General features: G+C 39.6%; 1 protein-coding gene across 5 annotated transcripts in view; it reads left to right on the top strand.

The window, feature by feature from the left end:
- The window catches only part of PLPPR1 (phospholipid phosphatase related 1), a 263,835-nt gene that overhangs the window by 62,094 nt on the left and 180,653 nt on the right, over nucleotides 1-21,088 (top strand). The window contains exons 3-4 of one of the 5 annotated variants that reach the window (XM_070250789.1): nucleotides 6,131-6,246; nucleotides 7,176-7,226. The exons of 3 other annotated variants lie outside the window; for them this stretch is intronic. The gene's annotated coding sequence lies outside the window, so the exon portion shown is untranslated. Of the gene's footprint in view, nucleotides 1-6,095; nucleotides 6,247-7,175; nucleotides 7,227-21,088 lie in introns of all 5 variants that reach the window. One more of the 5 variants, XM_070250791.1, reaches the window with a different exon arrangement.

A 21,088-nucleotide genomic window follows, 5' to 3' on the forward strand; every position in this document is an offset into this window, starting at 1 on the left:
ATTTATTTGTAAATCTCAAGAGAACGCCACTTGGCTCATATCACCTAATTAATCTTTACAGCTTGTCCATAAGGAGGATGCAGTTTTAATGTCCTCCCAATCTGTAGATCTAATAACTGAGGAACATAGAAGATAAATTGTGTTTGCCTTGAATAGCTGGTTTTAAAGGAGTTCTCCACAGTCACAGTAATGAAGCCTATTCTAAGCTTTGTACACAGCGGGACTTTGACTCTGAGCTTCCTGTATTGGATGCCTGGAGGCTGTTTAAACAGGGAAAAGCTGTTAGAAATGTTCAGGTGGTTCCAGTTCTTGGAGGAGCAACACAGTCTGTGCTATGCCTTTGAGACCTGCTAGGGTCTATTCTCTTTTCTAAATTCCAGGACCTGGATGAGTTGGGGATGCTGTGCCTAGCAAGGTACATGGTGACAAATCCCTATCAATGGGAGAAAAGGACTAAAACTTTGTTGTACGTCACTAAATCTATATGGATGGGGTGTGTTAAGGTGAAAGCAGAGTGGCGATGGTGATGATGATGACGACGACGACTTATTTTATTGAATGCCACTCTGTAGATGCCAACAACCAAGTGTTTTATTTTCTTTAATCAACAAAATACCCTATGAGGTTGGTGCTATTATTATACTCAGTTTGCAGGGAAGAAAGTAAAATATCCAATTTTTGTTAGTAAAGAAAAAGGTGGAAAATCAGAGCTTCACAGAGAGAGTCATTTTTTTCTAGTGCAGAATATTGACTTTGCAGTGCCCCATTGGCCTTTTTACAGTTCAATTCAATTTTTTGCTTCAAGGCTTTCTTTGGGACACTGTTTGCAGGTACTGGGCTGGGTACTGAGCATAGGGAAACGAAAAGTGCTTGTCCTTAAGAAATGCAGTCTAGATTTGTCCACAAACTCAAATTCTTTCAGGGAGAGCCATGCAGCATGACACTGATGAGTATGACAGGGCCTGAGGCCAACTGGAGAGTACATACCCTATCTAAAGATGTTCCATTTAAGCCGCATTAACAATAAATTCCTTGCTATATAAGCAGAACCTCTCTCTGGGCTGAATTAGGTCTGGCATTACTTTGCAACTCATGGGCTAGATATTTTCTAATTTCTTGGCCAATAAGGTGTTTTCTCTATGATTTTTAATATTAAAATTAAAACATAGGATCTTTTCCCCTGTGATATGGAAACTTTGATATGGAGGCTTAGGAACTACTGATGGCCATGGTCTCCTGCTGTGAAGGATGCCACCTTAGTGAGAATGGACTAGGCTCACAGAGAGAAGCAGAGACAAGAGGAAGAGTGAGCGAAAGTCCAGATGGCATTCATGTCCCCAGTTCCAATGGTCCCTGAGGCCCAGTGGTACTTTTCCTGCAATTTGGTTGTTCAACTGTTTCTTCAGTTACAGAAAATGATACTCTAGGATATCCTTCCAAGATCTTTCTCTTTCTCTTTTAGCCAGAGCTAGTTAATTTGGGTTTTTGCCACTTGTAACTAAAAGTGACTTGACTAATTCACAGGGCTGTCTGTGAGGCCAGTAAGGGAGATGAAGGAGGTAGAGGAGAGTCAAAAAGGAGAGGATGAGATCCATCCACAGTGCACAGGGCCACATTGTGCCATCTCTACTCATAAGCTTAAACATAGGGACATGGGGACTGGAAACCAAACAGATGGGGTCAAAATTAGAAAACAAAAGGAGACTATGGGAATCAGGGGAAAAAATTGACAGGGAAAAACGTTCAGATCCTGTTTGGAACTGAAAGCAAAGCCGTAATTAATGAACTTTTGCCAGAAAGCTTCTGGAAAATAGATTCTGGTATTCCTCAGTAGGTCAAAGACAGGTCCCTTAAAGGAGGGGAAGCTGAGACTAGCTTTCAGAAGGAGGAGGTGATGCTTGTGGCTGATCTGTAAAGTAAATTCATTTTTTAAAAATTGTCCCCAGAAATTACTCTGGCTTCTGAGGGGTTCTCTTCTCTCATTGGAGGTGGACCAGGACAGCTCTCCTGGCTTTGTCTTAATCTGGATCTGAACTCTAAGAGTATTGCTACCTTCTTGGCATCAGAGGACATGTAACACATCCTGAATATATTCTGTGAATATTTTGCATGCTTTATGTCGCCAGCTCTGTTTTTTAAGAAACAGCTTTATTGAGAGAGAATTCACATACCAGACAATTCATCCATTTATAGTATATAATTCAATGACTTTTAGTGTATTCACAGAGTTGTGCAGCCATCACCACAATATATTATAGAACATTATCATTACTCCCCAAAATACCATGTACCCGTAAGAATTATTCCTCACTTCTCCCCCAGCTGTCCCATTCCTCAGGCCCAGAAACCACTAATCTAGTTTCCATCTCTTTAGATTTGCCTATTCTGGACATTTCACTTAAATGAAATCATACAGTACTTCCTTTTGTGACTAGCTTCTCTCACTTAGCATGTTTTCAAGGTTCATCTATGTTGTACACATATGAATACTTCATTTCTTTTTATTGCCAAATAGACCATTGTATGGATATACCACATTTTGTTTATCCATTCATCAGATTATGGACATTTGGATTGTTGCCACCGTTTGGCAATTATGAATAATGGTGCTATGAACATTCATGTACAAGTTTTTATGTGGATATATGTTTTAATTTCTCTTGCATATATACCTAGGAATGGAAGTGTTGGTCATGTGGAAACTTTATATTTAACCTTTTGAGGAACTACCAAACTGTTTTCCAAAGTAGCCATACCATTTTACATTCCCAGAAGGAAAATATGAAGGTTCTGATTTCTCCACATCCTCGCCTTGTCTGTTTTTTGATTGTAGCCATACTAATGGTTGTGAAGAGGTATCTCTTTGTGCTTTTGATATGCATTTCCCTAATGGCTAATAATGTTGAGCTTATTGGCCATTTATATATCTTCTTTGTAGAGATATCTATTCAGATATTTTGTCCATTTTTAAATTGGTTTATCTTTTCTTTTGCTAAGGAAGATTCACCCTGAGCTAACATCTGTGCCAATTTTTCTATGTTTTGTGTATGAGTTGCTACCACAGCATGGCCGCCAATGAGTGGTGTAGGTCCACGTCTGGGAACTGAGCCCAGGCTGGTGAAGCAGAATGCACTGAACTTACCGATTAGGCTATGGGGCTGGCCCCTGGGTTGTCTTTTTATTGAGAATTATTTATATGTTCTGGATACAAGTACCTTATCAGCTATAGGATTTGCAAATATTTTCTCCCATTCTGTGGGTTGTCTTTTCATTTTCTTATTCTTTAAAGCACAAAAGCTTTTAATTTTGATGATGCCCAATTTATTTTTTCTTTTGCTGCTTGTGCTTTTGGTGTTATATCTAAGAAAGTGTTGCCTAACCCAAGCTCATAAAGATTTACTCCTAAATTTTCTTCTAAGAGTTTTATAGATTTAGCTCTTACATTTAGGTCTTTGGTTCATCTTTAGTTAATTTTTTTTTTGTATTGTGTGAGGAAGGAGTCCAACTTCATTCTTTGCCTTGTGGATATTGAGTTGTTTCAGCACCATTTATTGAAAACACTATTCTTTTTTTATTCAATAGCCTTGGCATCCTTGTCAAAAATAATTGACCATAAAATAAGGGTTTGTGTCTGGACTCTTAATTCTATTCTATTGATCTATATGTTCATCCTTATGCCAGTACCACACTGTCTTGATTTCTGTAGCATTGTAGTAAGTTTTGAAATCATGAAGTATGTGTGTTCTCCAGCTTCTTCTTTGTATTCAAGATTGTTGTGGATATTCTGGGCCCCTTACATTTCCATATGAATTTTAGGATCAGCTTATAAATTTCTGCAAAGAAGCCACCTAGGATTTTGATGGTGATTGCATTGAATTATTTTGCTTAATCATTGACTTTCGATAGTGTTTGATAGTGATTGCATTGAAGCAGCTTGGGGAGTATTGCCATCTTAACAATATTAAGTCTTCTGATCAATAAATGTGGGATGTCTTTCCATTTACTTAGATCTTCTTTAATTTCTTTCAATAATATTTTTTAGTTTTCAGAGTGTATGTTTTGCACTTCTTTTGTTAAATTTATTTTTAAATATTTTATTCTTTTTGATACCATTGAAAATTAAATTATTTTCTTTATTCTAGTTTTGTATAGTTCATTGCTAATGGATAGAAACCAATTTATTTTTGTATATTGATCTTGCACTCTGCAACCTTGCTGAATTTGTTAATTATAATAGTATTTTTGTTGATTCTCTAGGATTTTCTATATGCAAGATCATGTCATCTGCAAATAGAGAGAGTCTTGCTTCTTCCTTTCCAACTCGATGCCTTTTATTTCATTTTCTTGCCTAATTGTCCTGGCTAGAACCTTCAGTACAATGTTCAATAGAAATAGTGAGAGTGGACATCTTTGTCTTATTCCTGATCTTAGGGGGCAACTTGCAGTCTGTCACCATTAAGTATGATGTTAGCTGTGGGTGTTTTGTAGATGCCTTTTATGAGGTTGAGGAAGTTCACTTCTTTTTCTCTTTTGTTGAATGTTTTTATTATGAAATGGTGTTAGATTTTTTGAAAAGCTGATCATATGGCATTTGTCTTTTAATCTATTAATATGATGTATTATATTAATTTGTCTACTCTTTTTAATGTAGCTTCTTGAACACCTGAGAATATTTACTTTTGTATACTTAACCCTATGTCATCACTTAGGTTCTCTGAAAGCAGTCATTAAGACAGAATTTGGGGTGCAAAAGGTTTATTAGGATCAATACTGTCGAAGCAAGATTGGGCAGAGGAAGAAGTCAAACTGCCATATTTGTCTGACAACGTTTTAGCCAATCCCACAGGGAGCTCTGGAACAACAGATATTTCCCATCAAGTTCTTCTATGGTTGATTAACATGGCCAGGCCTTTTTGCCACATCTTGCTCAGTAACCAGATGTGGGCTACTCCAGGAAAGGTGTGCCCCAAGGTGAGGTAGCTCTCTGCAGCTGAAGGGACTCGGAAGGTCTTGACATCTGGAGGCACTTTCTGCACATGACTTGGGCAATAACTCCTCCCTCGAAGGGTGATCTGGGCCATGCATCAGCATGTCAACCATACCATCACTCATAGAAATCTTAGACTTTGACCCAAGGTTTGTTGCTGTTATCAGAGGTTTGAGCCACAGAATAGAATGCAAGTGTGTGGATAGCCTTTATACTCTTTGGTCAGAGTCATGTATAATAGGCCAATAGCCACAGGTGTGTCCCCTCACTCCTTCTTGGACTATGTAGCACACAAAAAAGTCTATATGCATCATGTTCAGAGGCTTTGATAACTAATCTAAATATTATTTTGTGAGAAACAGGGCTTCCCCAAATCAAAAACATTCAAGAATGTATTTCTGTTATGATGACACGTATTAATTATAAAATCTAGGAAGTTTCCCTGACACTCCCTTCATTCAAGAAAGAGAGTTTTTAATTGAAATTGTACTTTGATATGCCTGTTTTCTTCTGTGTTTATTCATTCTGTTAGTCTTTTCTCATCCTTATCTTCAGTTTCCTACTAAAAGTCTCTATATATGTAACTTAGGAGACCCGGTAATCACAGAAATCATAAGAAAAAAGAAAAAGAGATTTAAAAACTCACATCCATTTCTATCAAAAGAAGTGCTTCTTGTAAATCTAGGATAAATATTTGTCTTACTCCAGGTTTCACTTTTTATATACTCTGGCTTTGTCACTCTACGTCTCACCTCAGTGGCTCTCTGAAATCAGCTTAGACTGGGTTGAATTTACTTGTTCTTTGTTCTCAGAAAATGTGGTAAAATGAACAGGGAACCACATTTACACTAATGTAGACTGTCAATACATTTTATTTAAATAATTCTCTAAGGTCTTACATACTAGATTATCTGGGAAGTGGGGAGGGAGAAATTAACCCGTTCCGTGTTCCTAAACATTGACTCTAATCTATTCATCAAGTGAGAGAAACTATTTGATACTATTTTCATCAGAATTGTCTAATTCTTGTTCTCTGAGGCACATGGTTCTTCCACAAATGAAATAACTTGTTACTCCTTCAATCTGAAATTTGCCTCATCAATAACAGGTGTCTTGTTCATCTCTGTCTCTCTGAAATGCCAGCACTAAGCAGAGAGAGAAGCTTGTGGCAGAGGCTTTGTCAACACTGCATGAATAAATATGCCTAGGCTTTTTCACGTAAGAATTAGAAGAGGACCCTTACTGGCAAAGTTTGGAAGGTGAGCAAAAGCATCTAAGTTTCCCCTACCTTCAATCCTACCATCCAATCCCCATGAAATGACTAATGGAATTTAGAGTTAGCAAGGAACTTCCAGGAATTGCTCCTAGAATACTGCACATGCAGCCAGTTAAAGAAGGTGACTTTGAGGACCAACAAAGAGTTTACTTGCTTGTGAAATTACTGCCTGCTCTCCACTTGTAGGAGTCAGGCCATTCGGTAGGCAAATGCAATTATTGGGAGGATACAGTAAAAAGTGAAAATAACTCAAATATCCACATCTTGTGTTTCATTCCCTTTTTTCTATAAAGCACAGCATTTTGTTCTATAATATGAACAACTGCTAATTTTCACAATGATTGTATCAGACCATCTGAAGTAATCAGCAATACGATTTTTCATTGTTGAGCTGTATATGAGCAGAAAGACATTTTGCATTGCTCTCATCTTGTAAAATGCTTTGAGAAAATTACCACAAGGATTACAATGGGAAATGGTTGCAATGATATTTTGCTGTCATTTATCTTACAGTAATCAAACGTCTTAACCTGTTTAGCCTTTTATTATTTCTTCTCTAGAAATTTCTGTATACTGAAATTTTAACTTTTATAGGAAAGTCATAGTATGAACACAAAAGAGCTGCTGAAATTTGCTGTGCTGGATTACTGATCCCTGAATGTTAGTACTCAGCTAACGAAACAAATATTTTGACACCTTACAGTGATTCCAAGTAGTGAACATTTAAAACCCACAGGGATATGCCTTTCCTAGCAAGCTGGCATGGATCTCTGATTACTAATAAACTAATCCTAAGGACAGGCATGTAGCATTTATTGACTACTTAGTATTTGCCAGGCATTGTGCTATTATGTATTATATCCATTATCTCTTCAATTCTTAAATGTGAAAGTTCTTATTCCTGTTTTACAGATGATTAAAATGAGGCTTAAAAACTCAAGGGACTTGCCTAAGAACACGTATGTAAGTGATGGAGCTTGAAGATAGATATATAGAATATTATTGTTAATTATTTTTGTTAACCAAATTATTATCATTGACTAAATTAGCTTAGTTATATATCTGTTGAAAGATATTATTAGCATTTTCATGATCACGTTTACTGTGGGATGATCAGAAAAACAGGAAAGTATTAAGATGAAAATAAAAATCACCAATGCTCTTGTAGGGGAAGAAAAATAATTTTCCTTGTACCCTTTTGGTTCTTGGCTGAGGCACCCCCTCCCCGTAATAATAGAGTAACAGGAGAAAAAACAAACAGAATTTTAATAACATGTACACTTTCTGTAGCTAGCCCTAGTGGTCTGGTGGTTAAGATTTGGCTTGGTCTGGGTTGGTTTCTTGGTCAGGGAGCCACACCATCCATCTGTCGGTTGTTATACTGTGGCGGCTGTGTGTTGCTATGTTGCTGAAGGCTATGCCACTGGTATTTCAAATACCAGCAGGGTCACCCATGGTGGACAGGTTTCAGCAGAGCTTCCAGACTAAGACAGACTAGGAAAAAGGACCTGACTACCCACTTCCAAAAATATTGGCCATGAAAACCCTGTGAATAGCAGCAGAGCATTGTCTGATATAGCACCAGAAGGTGAGAAGATGTCACAGAAAGACTGGGCAGAGTTCCACTTTGTTGTACACAAGGTCGCTAGGAGTTAGCATCCACTCAATGGCACAAACAACAAAAAACAATACTCCTGTATACATGGTAGATGCCTAGGAAACTAAGTACTTAAACTCCCCCAACAAATGGCATAAGCCATCACCTTAAATGCCATCTTTAGCTAATGACAAGATAAAGATGTTGGGGTGGTGTAGAAAGCCCTGTTAATGTGAGGTTACCTGGAAAAGCACAGTAACAAGTAACAAGAGTTTGGTTGTTACAGGGATTTAAGTTTCTGCCTTCTCCATAGATAGGAGTTTCTAGAGATTTGGTCATAATCATCTTTCTCTTCCTCGTAGAGAGAGTGAGACACCCTTATACATGCAGACTTCCCTTTTAAAGGTGGATTATCTCTTACAAAAGGGTAACTTCTACTCAGTTTTCAGACGTTTCCTTGTGTCTGCTGTTTTTTAATCAGCCTAAAATAATCCTTATGCCAAAGAGGCATGCTTTGGGGTGGCAAATTCTGCTCCCCTTCTAATGCTCAATATCATCATTTATGTACACACATGAAGTACAGACTTGGAATAATATTGGACCAAATGTAACTTGCGTTTTCACATAATAATGTAGTGTGAACATTTTATCCATATCATTAGTTTTCTTCTAAAATAGCATTTGAATAGTGTTTAACACATGGTATCATATTCCGGGTTATGAACCTATGATTTAATCAACCAATTTCTTATTTTTGATTTAAGTTGTTCCTAATTTTCCATTATTATAAGTTTAATGCCATGTACCTTCTTGTTAAACAGTCTCTTGTCATTTTATTAGTAAAATCACTAGAAATTGAGTCAAAATTAATATTTTAAAAGTATTTGAAACGTATTTCAAAAATTCCCTCGGAGAAGGTTGTTGTAAGATGTATCACTTTGCTGGGGATGCCATAGCAAAGGACCACAAACCAGGCGGTTTAGAACAAGAGAAATGTACAGTCGTGCACCACATAAGGACGTTTAGTCCACCACGGACTGCATATACGATGGTGGTCCCGTAAGAGTGGTACCATGTAGCCTAGGTGTAGTAGGCTGTACCATCTAGGTTTACCCTAGTGTAACCAAGGGCCTGCTAGGACCAGTTCAACTGACCACATCTTATCAACAGAGCAATTGAGTTGTTTTTCAGGATCTGAGAGTCCCCCTTGTCCAGTTAAGGCCGGTTGAGACCACAACCCATCAACTGGGCCTGCGCAAACACCCGATGAGTGACACTTCTGACATCAAAGGGCTGAAAACTCCACCCTCAGATCATGCTAACACCACCATTTTGTGAGCATGCTTCCTATGAAGAGCCATGAAGCTTGACTACACTTGTGCGGCTCATCAATTACCCCACTTCCCCTTACCTCCAATCATCTGTTTCCACACTTCAGACTGCCCTCCACTTCATCCGACAAATTTTTCCCCAATCCCTGGATCAGGGAGACACATCTGAGAGCTGATGCCTCCTGTTTCCTTGCAGATCAGTCTCACAATAAAGCCGTTCTCTCTCCAAAAGCTGGTGTGCCATAGTATTGGCTTCTGTGCATATTGGGTGGTGAACTCTTGCTTGGTAATTTTATGATGTTCTCACAACTACAAAATCACCTAACAATGCATTTCTTAAAACATATCCCCATCGTTAAGTGACACATGTTTGTATTGTCTCACAGTTCTGGAGGCTTGAAGTCCTAAATCAAGGTGTTGGCAGGGGTATGCTCCCTCTGAAAACTGTAGAGGAAGGATCGATCCTTCCTTGACTCTTCTAGCTTCTGGAAGCCCCAGTCCTTTTTTGTTTTGTGGCTTCACAATTTCAATCTTTACATGGCATTTTCCCTGTGTCTCTTTACATAGTCTTCCCACTGTGCGTGTCCATGTCCAAATTTCCTTTTTTTATAAGGACACCAGTCATTGGATGAGGGCCCACCCTAATGACCTCGTCTTAATTTGGTTAAATCTACAAAGACCTTGGTCCAAACAAGGTCACATGCTAGGGAACTGGAGGTTGGTACTTCAACTTAGCTTTTTTTTTTTGAGGAAGTACATAATTCAACCCAAAACACAAGGTGTATAGTATTTATCAGTGTATGAGAATCTTTATTTCTCTGTATCTTTATCAGGACTGGGCAAAATTTAATAAGCAAAAATGATTTCATATTTGCCAATTTAAAAGATGAAAAATGTGTGTGCATGCATGCACGTACTCGCAGTTTGATTTCTGTTGAGACCGTGCTTTTCCTCATGGGTTGTTATATCTTCTTCAGCCCCCCTCAGCCCGCTACAGTCTGGCCTCTACTGCCACCACTCCTCTGCATGTGTTCTTTCCAGAGTGCCAGTGGCCTCTTTCCCCTTGAGTTATGTTCACTTCTCAGTTTTTACCTCCCTTGACCTCTTCAATAGTAATGCATACTTATGACCCAACTTTCCTTCTTGAAACACGTTCTAAATTTGCTTTTCATGGCTGTGCCTTTCCGGTTTTCTTCCTTTCTTGTTGGCTGCTCCTTCTCAACTTTGCATGCTTCTTTTTCTCTCTCATCCCCTAAATTCTGGAGCTCTTCATGGTTGTGTAGTAGGTCGATTTCTCCTCCTCTTCTTTTAAAAAAATTTTACTCTCTCTCCATAGGTGATTACCTCTACTTGGTAGTCTAAATTACCACGTGTTAATGACTCTCAAATCTACATCTCTAATCCAGAGTTCTTTTCTGATTCTCCAGATCCATACATTTACCTGATACCAGTATTGCAGAAGCCCCAAAATCAGTGTGTTCAAAAGTGAATCAGTATCTATCTCCTTAACTTGTTCCTCCTCTTCCTATGTTTCTTAATGGAAGCACCATCCCAGATTGTTGTCGCATCTTGGCAATATCCTCGACCCCTCCTCTCACTCACTGTGTTAGTTTCATACTGCTGCTGTAACATATTACCACAAATTTAGTGACTTAAGCAATGCAAATTTAGTATCTTACAGTTCTGGAGGTCAGAAGTCCAAAATGAATTTCACTGGGCTAAAATTAAGATGTAGGCAGGGCCGCATTTCTTCTGAAGGTTCTTGGGGAGAATCTGTTTCCTTGCTTTTTCCAGCTTCTAGAGGCGACCAGTATTCCTTGGCTCATGGCCTTCTTCCTCCATCTTCAAAGCCAGCAAGGTCAGGCTGAGTCCTCACACTGCCATCCCTGATTCTCTCTCTTCCTCCTCCCTCTTCTACTTTTAAGGACCATTGTGATTCCATTGGGCCTACCCAGATAATCTAGGATAATTTCCATATTTAAGGTCATCTGATTAGCAACCTAATTCTATCTGCACCCTTAATTCCCCTTTGCCATATAGCCTAAAATATTCATAGGTTCCAGGGACATCTTTTCTGGCTGTTATTCTGCCTTCCGCACTTTATAGCTAATCAGGCGTTAGTATAATGGCTTCTACCTCCTAAATATGTCTCAACCCCGTCCAATTCTCTTTTCCTCTATTGTCTAGAGTATAATTCAGATCTCATCAACTGTCACATGAATTGTGCTAATAGTCTCCTAACTGGCCTCCCAGTCTTTGGCTCTCTCTTTCCCAATCCATTCTACATGACCGCTTCTCTCAGGGTGAAGTCTATACCTCCAACGCCAGCTTATTCTCTTGCCGCTGTCTCCTTGCACCCTTTGTTTTAGCTACTCTGAACCTCTTTCATCCCCTCCAACACAATGTATTCTTTCTTACCTCTGCGTTTGCGTACCTGCTGCTTAAAACTAGAATACATTTAGTTTCAATTTTCACTTTGCTGAAGTCTATTTCTCTTTTAGATCTCACTTAAAATGCCACTTCCTTTAAGAAGCCTTTGCTGATCCCCATCCTCCAGAATATGCTAGGTACTCCTACTTCCCCATTTCAGCACTTACTATTTTTGCATTGTGATTATTTTGCTTGCTTGTTTAAGTATTTCTCTAACCCTCTTGACTCTAAGTTCCATGAAGACTGGGAGTCATATCTGTCTTGCTTACCATCTCTGGTGTATTTTTAGGGCCTCGCTAGTGCTTGACATGTAGTAAATCCTCAGTATAAATTTGTTGAGTTAGAGAAAGAAAGAATCTGTATAGTCCTTTATCAAATAAAATGGCCCTGTTTGGTCCAGCCCTGCCTACCTGTTGAAATTCATCCTGGCTCTCTCTCACTCTTGTTTTCTGTGCTCCATGCACACTGGCCTCTCAGTGCTGCCAAGGACCTCTACTCTCTCATGCTGCAGGAACATTGCCCATGCTGCACCCTGTCTGTGGAGTGAATGAGCTGTGCCCACACCAATCCTCCAGATCTCAGCCCAGGGCTCACTTCTTCAGGGAAATTTTCCTTGACTCTCTTCCTCCCTCCATTATGGACTGAAAGTTTGTATCTGCCCCCATCCCCAAATTCATATGTTGAAACCCTAAACTCCTTTGTAATAGTATGTGGAGATTGGGTCTTTGGGAGATAATTAGGTTTTGATGAGGTCATGAGGGTGGGGCCTCCATGATGGGATTAGTGTTCTTATAAGAAGAGGAGGAGACCAGAGGCCTCTTTCTTTCTCTCTCTTTCTTTCATGTGAAGACACAATGAGAAGGCAGCCATCTGCACCCAGAAAGAGGGTCCTCACCAGACACTGAATTGGCTGGTACTTTGATCTGGGACTTCCCAGCCTCCAGAACTGTGAGAAATTTCTGTTGTTTAAGCCACCTAGTCTTGGTGTCTTGTTATGGCAGTCAAAGCTGACTAAGATACACCCCATCTCCTTTCCCAGTCAAGCTGTTTTGTTATATATTCTTCAAAAACACTTATATTTGAGCCATTATCTCAGTATTTAGGCATTCGTTAGGGGGGGATATTTAATTTGTGTTTGCCTCACTAATAGGCTAAGTTCTATGAAAACAGAATTTCTATTTTGACTCATTATTGTATCACCATTCAGCCACAAATAAATGTTTGTTGGGTGAAAAGACAATAAATGAATGAATGAATAAGTGAATTCCTCTTTTATCCTCTGAGTTTCTCTCTCTATCTTTCCCTTTCTGCTTTCCTCAACTCTTCACAGTGCTAGCTAGGGAAACTTATCTTATGAGCATAGGAAGTGTTTCTTTGTCTACATTAGAATAGCTATAGTAAGGATCATGAGATCATCTGGACCACTCTTCATACCAGGCACCTGTTCATTCAGCAATCTTGAAGTTTGGGCAGATAACTTCTTATGAGCTTTTTCAGTCACTAGTAGCTCATGACATGTCAACTCATTACATCTTTCAATAGTTATGATTGTTTGAAAATTTGTTCCACTTATCCCATCTCAGCCCTCTGCAGCAATATGAGATAAAGTTATTATCCCTTCTACATGATTCCATTTAAGTATTGAAAGGTAGTTATTAGGGCTCCTTCTCTCTTGCCCACGGCTCTCTAGGTTCCATTCCTACAATCCTTTCAACAATCACCATCTTGTTTGTTTTGTGGCTCTTCTCTCCCTATCTGCTTCCTTCGTTATCCTGACTTCCTCCCTTCCTCCATTTTTCCTTTCTTCTTACCTTACTTCCTCCCTCCTTTTTCTCATTTTCTATTTTCTTTCTTTCCTTCCTTTCTTCTGATTCCTGTTCCCTTTGTCCTTTCGTTTTCCTCTGCCCTTTCCTTCCTCTTCTCTCTTCCTCTTCCCTTTCTCTACTTATATAAAGCAACTACCTGATCTCTAGGTCTCATTTTCCTCTTAAATATCAGACCTGCCCTGATCAGCAATGAAGACAGGGAAGGAAGGAGAGAGGGAAGTCACCAGTTTTGAGTCATTTTGATGACTGACAGTTCTGCTTTCATCCAAATTATAGACAAAAATGTTGAACAGGATTGAGCCATGTACAGAAACCTGGGAATGCTACTAAAACTTCCCTTCAAGTTAATACTGATCCATTAATCAACACTCTCAAATTATTAATATGCCATCACCAATCCCATGTGGAAAATGTGAACAATAATGTAATCACTGGGAAATCTCAAAAGCTAGATTTATTATTTCAGAGAAATCCATTAATTCATTTAGTCACTCAATTGAGTGCCCACTTAATATGTAGCCCTGACATTTTTAATGGAATATTTTGGTTGTGGCAGCTATAATTGTGCTTTGAAATTTCAGAATGTCAAACTTCTGTCCACTGAAAAGTCATGCAATTAGTTTCCTGTCTATTTTGATGCATCCAGCAAATATACCTTAGCCTGACCAATTTTGCATTTGATCCTAGGTCCTTCTGCTTTAACTTTAGAATTTCCATTAATCGACTCAGCTGGCATGTAAGTGCATCACTATGGCAGCTACTTCCATCTTCTTTGCTAAATGAAATGGAGATTGAGACTATCTCTTTTCGTTAGATCAGCCGTGCTGCTTTGTCATCCCAGAAGAAGCAGTTAAGGCCCCACAATGCATGAATGATTGGGAATCTGTGAATCACTGCCAGTGTTCCTGGATCCCTCACCAAGGGGGTGGCCCTGAACAAGTACTAGATATCAGGGCACATCATTGCTCCCAGCCGCACTGGGATACTTGACTTAAAATCTGTAGTTTTCCTGAAAGTGTGAAGGACATACTTCTCTCTCTTCCCAACCCCTTGTTCAAGTGATCGCCGAATCCTATCATTTCTACCTCTTAACTCTCTCTAGAATTTGTTCTCCCTTCCTCATCCTTTCTGCTACTATTTTATCCAGACCATCATCATCTTCTATCTGAATTGCAGCCAGAATATTCTAGCAGAGCTCCCTTTTTCCTGCCTTGCCTTCCTCCAGATATTGTTCACACTATAGCCAGAACAATACTCCTAAAAGATAATTCGACTCAAATCATTCTCCTGCTTACAAACCTACAGTGGCTCCCTATTACCTACAGATTTAGGCCTAATTTCCTATCAATACGTTTAAGGCCATTTGTGATTTGTTTCTAACCTTCCTCTACCAGCCTCAGCTTTCCCTATTCCCTGTATAGCACCCTTGGCCTCCTCCATTTCCCTGAATGTATTATGACCTTGTTGTGACTTTGCACTTGCTATTGTTCTGTCTGAATGCCATACTGTCTCCATCTTCTTGCCGAATACCCAAGAGACAACTCAAACACATCAGAGAAGCTCTCTGGGACACTCCCACCTCACCAAACCCAGTCAGGATTGGACATTCTTTCCCTTGTTTTTTTTGTTTGTTTAAATTAGACCATATCAATAGATTATTGATCCCTTGAGATTGGGGATTATGATTCTGCTTTCATATAACCCTAACAACTAAAACATGCGGGTGTACCTTACAGAGTTGTTGAATTAATTCATAAATACCATCACATCAGAAAATGTTTATATGGACCTTGTTCTGTATCAGGCACTGTTCTAAGCACTCCACCTATCTTACCTATTTAAGGAGTGAACACATACAGCCAGGTGGTCAATAGGCACTGACTTGCATCTTAAATGTTACAAAAATGTGAAACCCACTCTAGCAGCCACTTTGTTACCAACCCAAACCCCCATTTCCTTGTTTCTACCTTCTCCAGCTCACTAATGACCTCTCTGATGGCTTCAGTCCATCTCAGTTATAAAAACAATCTGCTATTAAGGCAGGAGTCTCAGGAAGGCCCTGCTCTCCACCCTAGTGAGTGTAGTTAATCCCAGTGCTGACCACAGGTTCCAATCTATGTTGTCAGTGGCTTTGCAGCTCATCTGACTCAGAGTGTGGTGTCTGAACAGTGACCCTATAGTCTGTGTTTATCAAGCTTTCCATCCTTTTCTCAGACCTTGAAATTGTCCATCCTAGAATTGTCCACTGGTGCCCAGTTTTCTGAGCTCAATATTCTCTCTTCTTTTATCCTCATGTATCTCAATTGATAGGGACTTCTGACTTAGTCCCTAATCCAAGATTTTAAATCAGTAACACCTGAGATATTTGGGACTCCTGTGCATCCCCCACTGTCCCTATGCCCTTGCCTGGGGAGGGGGACTTCCTAATACCTATGGATGGAGTCATAGTAACTGATAGTTTCCTCAACTGCTGGACTTCTGAGCATTGTCCCAACTACTGCCTGTGTGGCGGGAGGTCATCCCTGGTTTGGATCTTTCCTGAGACTGTGAGGGGTTTGCCTGAATAAGTGGAGCTTGCCTCTTAATCCCAACTTTACCTGCATGTGTCATGGTAGCTTCAGTGTGGGAAAGCATAATTTTTGCCTGTATTTGGCTTATAACACAATCTTTTTATAAAGCTAAGTTTTCTTGATCACATGCTATGTGCCAGACATAAAACTTTCACATAAAAGCTGCAGGGTAAACATTGTTATCCCCATTATACAGATGAGGAAACTATGCCTCTGAAAGATTAAATGATTTTCTCAAGATCACATAGCTAGTAAGTGATAGAACCGAGATTCAAATTCGTATCAGGCTGACTCCAAACACCAACCTCTTTCTCTGCAAATTGGAGGAGGAAACACTCGGGACAAGCACAGAAGTATTTCTGGGCCACTGAAGGAGTCGAGTTTGTAATAAGAGCTCAATCAATACTCCTCGTTTTGGATGTTGACCCAGTATCGCTGCACAAGCCTCTCTTATTGATTGTGGCCAAGGCAATTGCAAAAATTATGGAGTAGAACCAATCAAAAGCTTTCCTGAAATGAGTGAACATGGGAAGCCTCGTAGGTGTATAACTGTGGGTTGCCAAAGATGACAGAAGATGTGGTTAAAAGCACATTTAAACCCAGTGAAAGGCTTACAGTTGCTGGAACAACTTTCCCTAAGTAGATGAGGGTATTTGAGTGTGGCAAACTGATATAAATTCTGTGTAAATAAATGACATGCTTGGGCTAATGTGAAGATCACAAAAAGCAGTGAGGCAGCTGGTAGGCCAGCACATTCTCCAAAGGGAGTGACACGCCAACAGCACCAGGAGAGAGGCCAGGCGCCATAAAAGGCCAAGTAAAGAGCCTTTCTAAAGGAGAATACCAGAATCAAGATGAGAAGTGGCCAGGGCAGTAGATGCCCCTTCTTCTCTAGCATGCGTTGGTTAGCAGTACATACAGGGTGTGGAACGCAGTTTCTGAATGAGTGAGCCTACAACCAAATGATCCCATGGACATCTAATTGAGCATGTGTGATCTGAATAAACACACTTAACATTAGAATGGGTTTGGGAAACATCTATGTGTGCTGTGAAATTTGCATGAACATATGTAAGATCCAAGTGAACATGTGTATTATCTGAAAAAGGGTAGGTGACATCTAAATAAACACACCAGTGTGGAAGATCAAAGTGAATAGTTTAACATATGTAAGATTAAAGTAAACATTTTTAACAACACAGGGAACATGTGTGCAGGTGTACTATCTGATGAGGGTTTGTGATGTCTCAGGTATGACTTCTGAACAAGCACAGGCACGAGCTAAATATCAGTGTGTAATGTTTGGGCTGTTTACTAAGTGAATATGTGAATACGTTCTTTAAGAGAATATGGTTTTTAAAAAAGATAACGTGTAACTTTTTAGAGAACATGTGTATCACCTGCATTAGTAAGGATATGCTCTAAGTAGGCAGGTCGAACATCTGACTGAGAATTTGTAACATCATCTCAAACTTGAGCATGCACCAGAATCACCTGCAGGACTTCTTAAAGCACAGATTGCTGGGAGCTCTTCCCTAGAATCTATGAATTAGAAGATCTGGGGTCGGGCCCAAGAATATATGTTCAGGAGATGCTGATGCTGCAGGTCCAGGCACCACATTTTGAGAACCGCTGTTTTAAGTATGTGTAACACCTACTTGTAACATTTAAGTGTGCTGATTAACAGCTACATGAATAGGTCAGAACTAAGTGAACACAAGTAACATTTAAGGGACATATGTATCACCTGAATAAGCATTGTGACATTTACATGAGCACATGTAACATTTGAATGATGTGTGTAGAATTTAAGTGAATCTCAATATGTTTGCAAAAACATCTAAACAAACATGTGTAAAATATGACGGCATATGGAATATCTGAATGAGTGTGAGTACCATCTGAGAAGATATGACATCCAGAAGGTGTGTGTGTTTTACACTTGAAGGTACTCACGTCTATAAGACAAGACAGACATCTATACAAATACAAATAATTGCCATGCATTGTGGGAAATGCAGCAATGGGTGTGCAAGGAACAAAGGTACACAAGAAACAATAGCTACCTTAGGAGCAGAAGCTACCAGAGGAGGATGTGTGGGTGGAAGACATGACATGTGAGATGTGTTTTAAAAGCTGATTAAGAATTCTCTGGAATGACAGGAAGAGGTAGTTGGGAGAGGTATTTCTGTAAGAGGGCCCAAACTTAAAGGTGTAAAACATAAAATAGGTTGGTGTGTTTGGGGAACCACAAGTAGTTTGGGATTTCCAGAATAAAATATGAAGTGGGAGCAGAGGCTGAGGCTCGAGTGTTCCTGAGGGGTCAGGTCATGGAGATCCTTGTGGGCCATGATACAGAACATGGTGGGTATTTTTTTTCCTTCTAGTAAGTGATACAGGATCAATGAATGGTTTTAAGCAGGGGAGTAAGGTGTTCAGCTTATGTTCAGAAATATCACTCTGGAGCCCAGGTGGAAGATAGATTGGAAATGGAGCAGGAGTCTGCTGCAACATCTATTTACAACAGATGATAAGATCTTAAACTTTAACAAACACAGTGGAGAGTACGGGACAAAATTAGGAACTATTTTAGGAGATAAAAATCAACAGGACTTGTAGACCTGTGCACTGCTGGGTCAGAAGTATCAGGTGAGATGAATGGGAGTGACTGGATTTGGGGAGAATGGATTGGAAGGGGGGATGCATTTGGTATTAGACATCATCAATTTCGGCACTTCTTCAACATTCAGAAAGGAATGTTGTATACCTGGGTCTGGAGCTCAGGGGACATTTCAGGCCAAAGATAAACATTTGGAAATGATGTGCCAGTGATAGCTACTCTCGTGGGAATGGGGCAGACTTTGGTGAGAAGAGTGAAGAGCAAAGAGGTCAAAGATGGGGAACTCCAGGGATCGTCAACATCTTAGGGGTGGGAAAAGAAGAGACTCGAGCAAAGGGAAATTAAGTGGGATTATTAGAAAGGTAGGGGGTTGCAGAAGCATGTGACCTCATGAAACAGTGAGTCCCTTTAAAAGGAGGGGGAAATCTGTGTAATTTAAGTGATTTACAGATGCTCTGGATAGAGAAGATGGTTCAAGAAGGAGTCAGTGTTCCATCCTGGCTGTGCTGCTGGGTACTTTTGTGCCCGTTGGTTCATTAGTTTAAATCTCTGGGCCTCGTTTTAAAATATGAAAGATGAGAAGGCAGTCTTGACTATGAGAGAACAAGAGTTTGGTATTTTCTGTTTTGCCCGTGGGTGAGGGTTGAAAAGCTGTCCTTGGGATGCTTGTTACAAGGTGGGCTCTCGAGTTGTTCTGTCCTGGGTTAAAATCCTGAAGGCATCATTTGACCCTGGACAAGTTACTTAACCTCTCTAAGCCTCAGTTTCCTAGAAAATAAGTCTAACAGCAGTAGACTTTTGGGATTTTTGTGAGTATCGAAAGAGATAATCCATGTAGAGTGTTTCACATAATACGTGGTACACAGTTAGTGTTCAGACAAACAAACAAAAACCACATCAACAGCAACAACAAAACCCCATAAAAAGTATGATGATGGAGGAACTTTAATTAGTTTTAGTCCCTTCCAGCCCAGCAACCTCTGCCCTTTGTTTCTCTTTTTGTCTATGATCCTGTGATGAGCTACTCAGTAGATATTTATGGCCTCAATATTGACAAGGAAGAAGGATTTGGTGTCTGATTTCTGATGTGTACTATACAGTCAAGGAAACATAATTCTGATTAAAAGAACAGCATAAAATGCAAATACACAAAAAAATATGGCTCACCAGAAGGTGCCCCTCCTCCTTTCCCTTTGAGGCAGCTGAGGAGTCTGTGCTGCACAGAATCGAAAGAGCATCTTCCACTAATGACCCGTAATAAATTGTTTCCTAGATCCAGTCACTGGGACTGGTGATTATTTGTTTCTCAAAATATTGCAGTAAGATGAGAAAGAGTTATGGGCTTGGGGAAAATGTGCTGGCTGATTATTCCTCTCCCTTTTTATCACACCTGGTGAGAGCGACTCATTGCTTCCTTCATGAGAGTCACATTGCAGGCATTTTTGCATATGTGCAATATCTAGAAAAATGTGAGACTTACAAAGAGTGGGTTATTAACATGGATCCCTGACTAAATTTAGGACCCAGCAAGGTGGAATGATAAAGAAGTCTGACTTAAAGCATGTCACACATGGAAAGTGAGAAGAGGAGATCTCACCTTTGTGGTGACAGTGACTATTTTGCATTGCAAACCCACCCTCATTGCCATGCAAAGGCAGGCTAATAGACTGAGTGGATTAAAGGCTGGACCTGGGAAAGGACAAAGAGTTAGGTTTTACCTTCTAATCACTTATTTTTTTTATTTGTGAAGAAACCTAGGATTGCATTTTCTAGGTATTATTTGAGCTGCACAGCTCTGTGTAAGTCTTCCACCCAACTCCTCAGACTTCACCCAGCTCACCTGCTTGAAACAGAGCATCATTGCTCCCAACTACTGAAAATACTATAATTATTATGGAAACGTACTTTGGAACACACATTTTTATATGCTAGCATTTAGGGAATTTAGGGAATTTTAAGGAATTATATTTGATAACATATGGGCTAAACTTAAAGACAGTAGGAAATAGTTTACTCTTTGTTCTGTGTGTGTGTGTGTGTGTTTAGTTGTGATCCTAGCTCACTTTTATTGAACACTTTGAATAGCTAGGTGCTTTTCCAAGTTCTTTATCACTTAATCCTCATGGTTGGGACCCCGCTATTAGGACTACTTGGGGCAGTATTAGAGGTCACAGTCAAGACTGTTTCCCCTGCTCTGTAGCTAAGAGAACTGAATGGTGTGTGAGCCACCATTCAATACTTGTGTGTACAAAAAAGTATATACAAGTAAATTAAACCTTAAGAAATGCACATTTTTTACCCATTGCTGCTTGCATTTTGCTTAGCTTGCTGCAGAAACTTTGTGCATTCCTTTGTTATAATACTTATTGCTTTTTATTATAATTAGTTTATATTTCTTTCATTCTTTCCCAGTTGTTCTTGACTTTTTTGAATGGTGGGGGATGGTAGCGG

The sequence above is a fragment of the Equus caballus genome, chromosome 25, assembly GCF_041296265.1.
Source record: "Equus caballus isolate H_3958 breed thoroughbred chromosome 25, TB-T2T, whole genome shotgun sequence".
Classification (NCBI taxonomy): domain Eukaryota; kingdom Metazoa; phylum Chordata; class Mammalia; order Perissodactyla; family Equidae; genus Equus; species Equus caballus.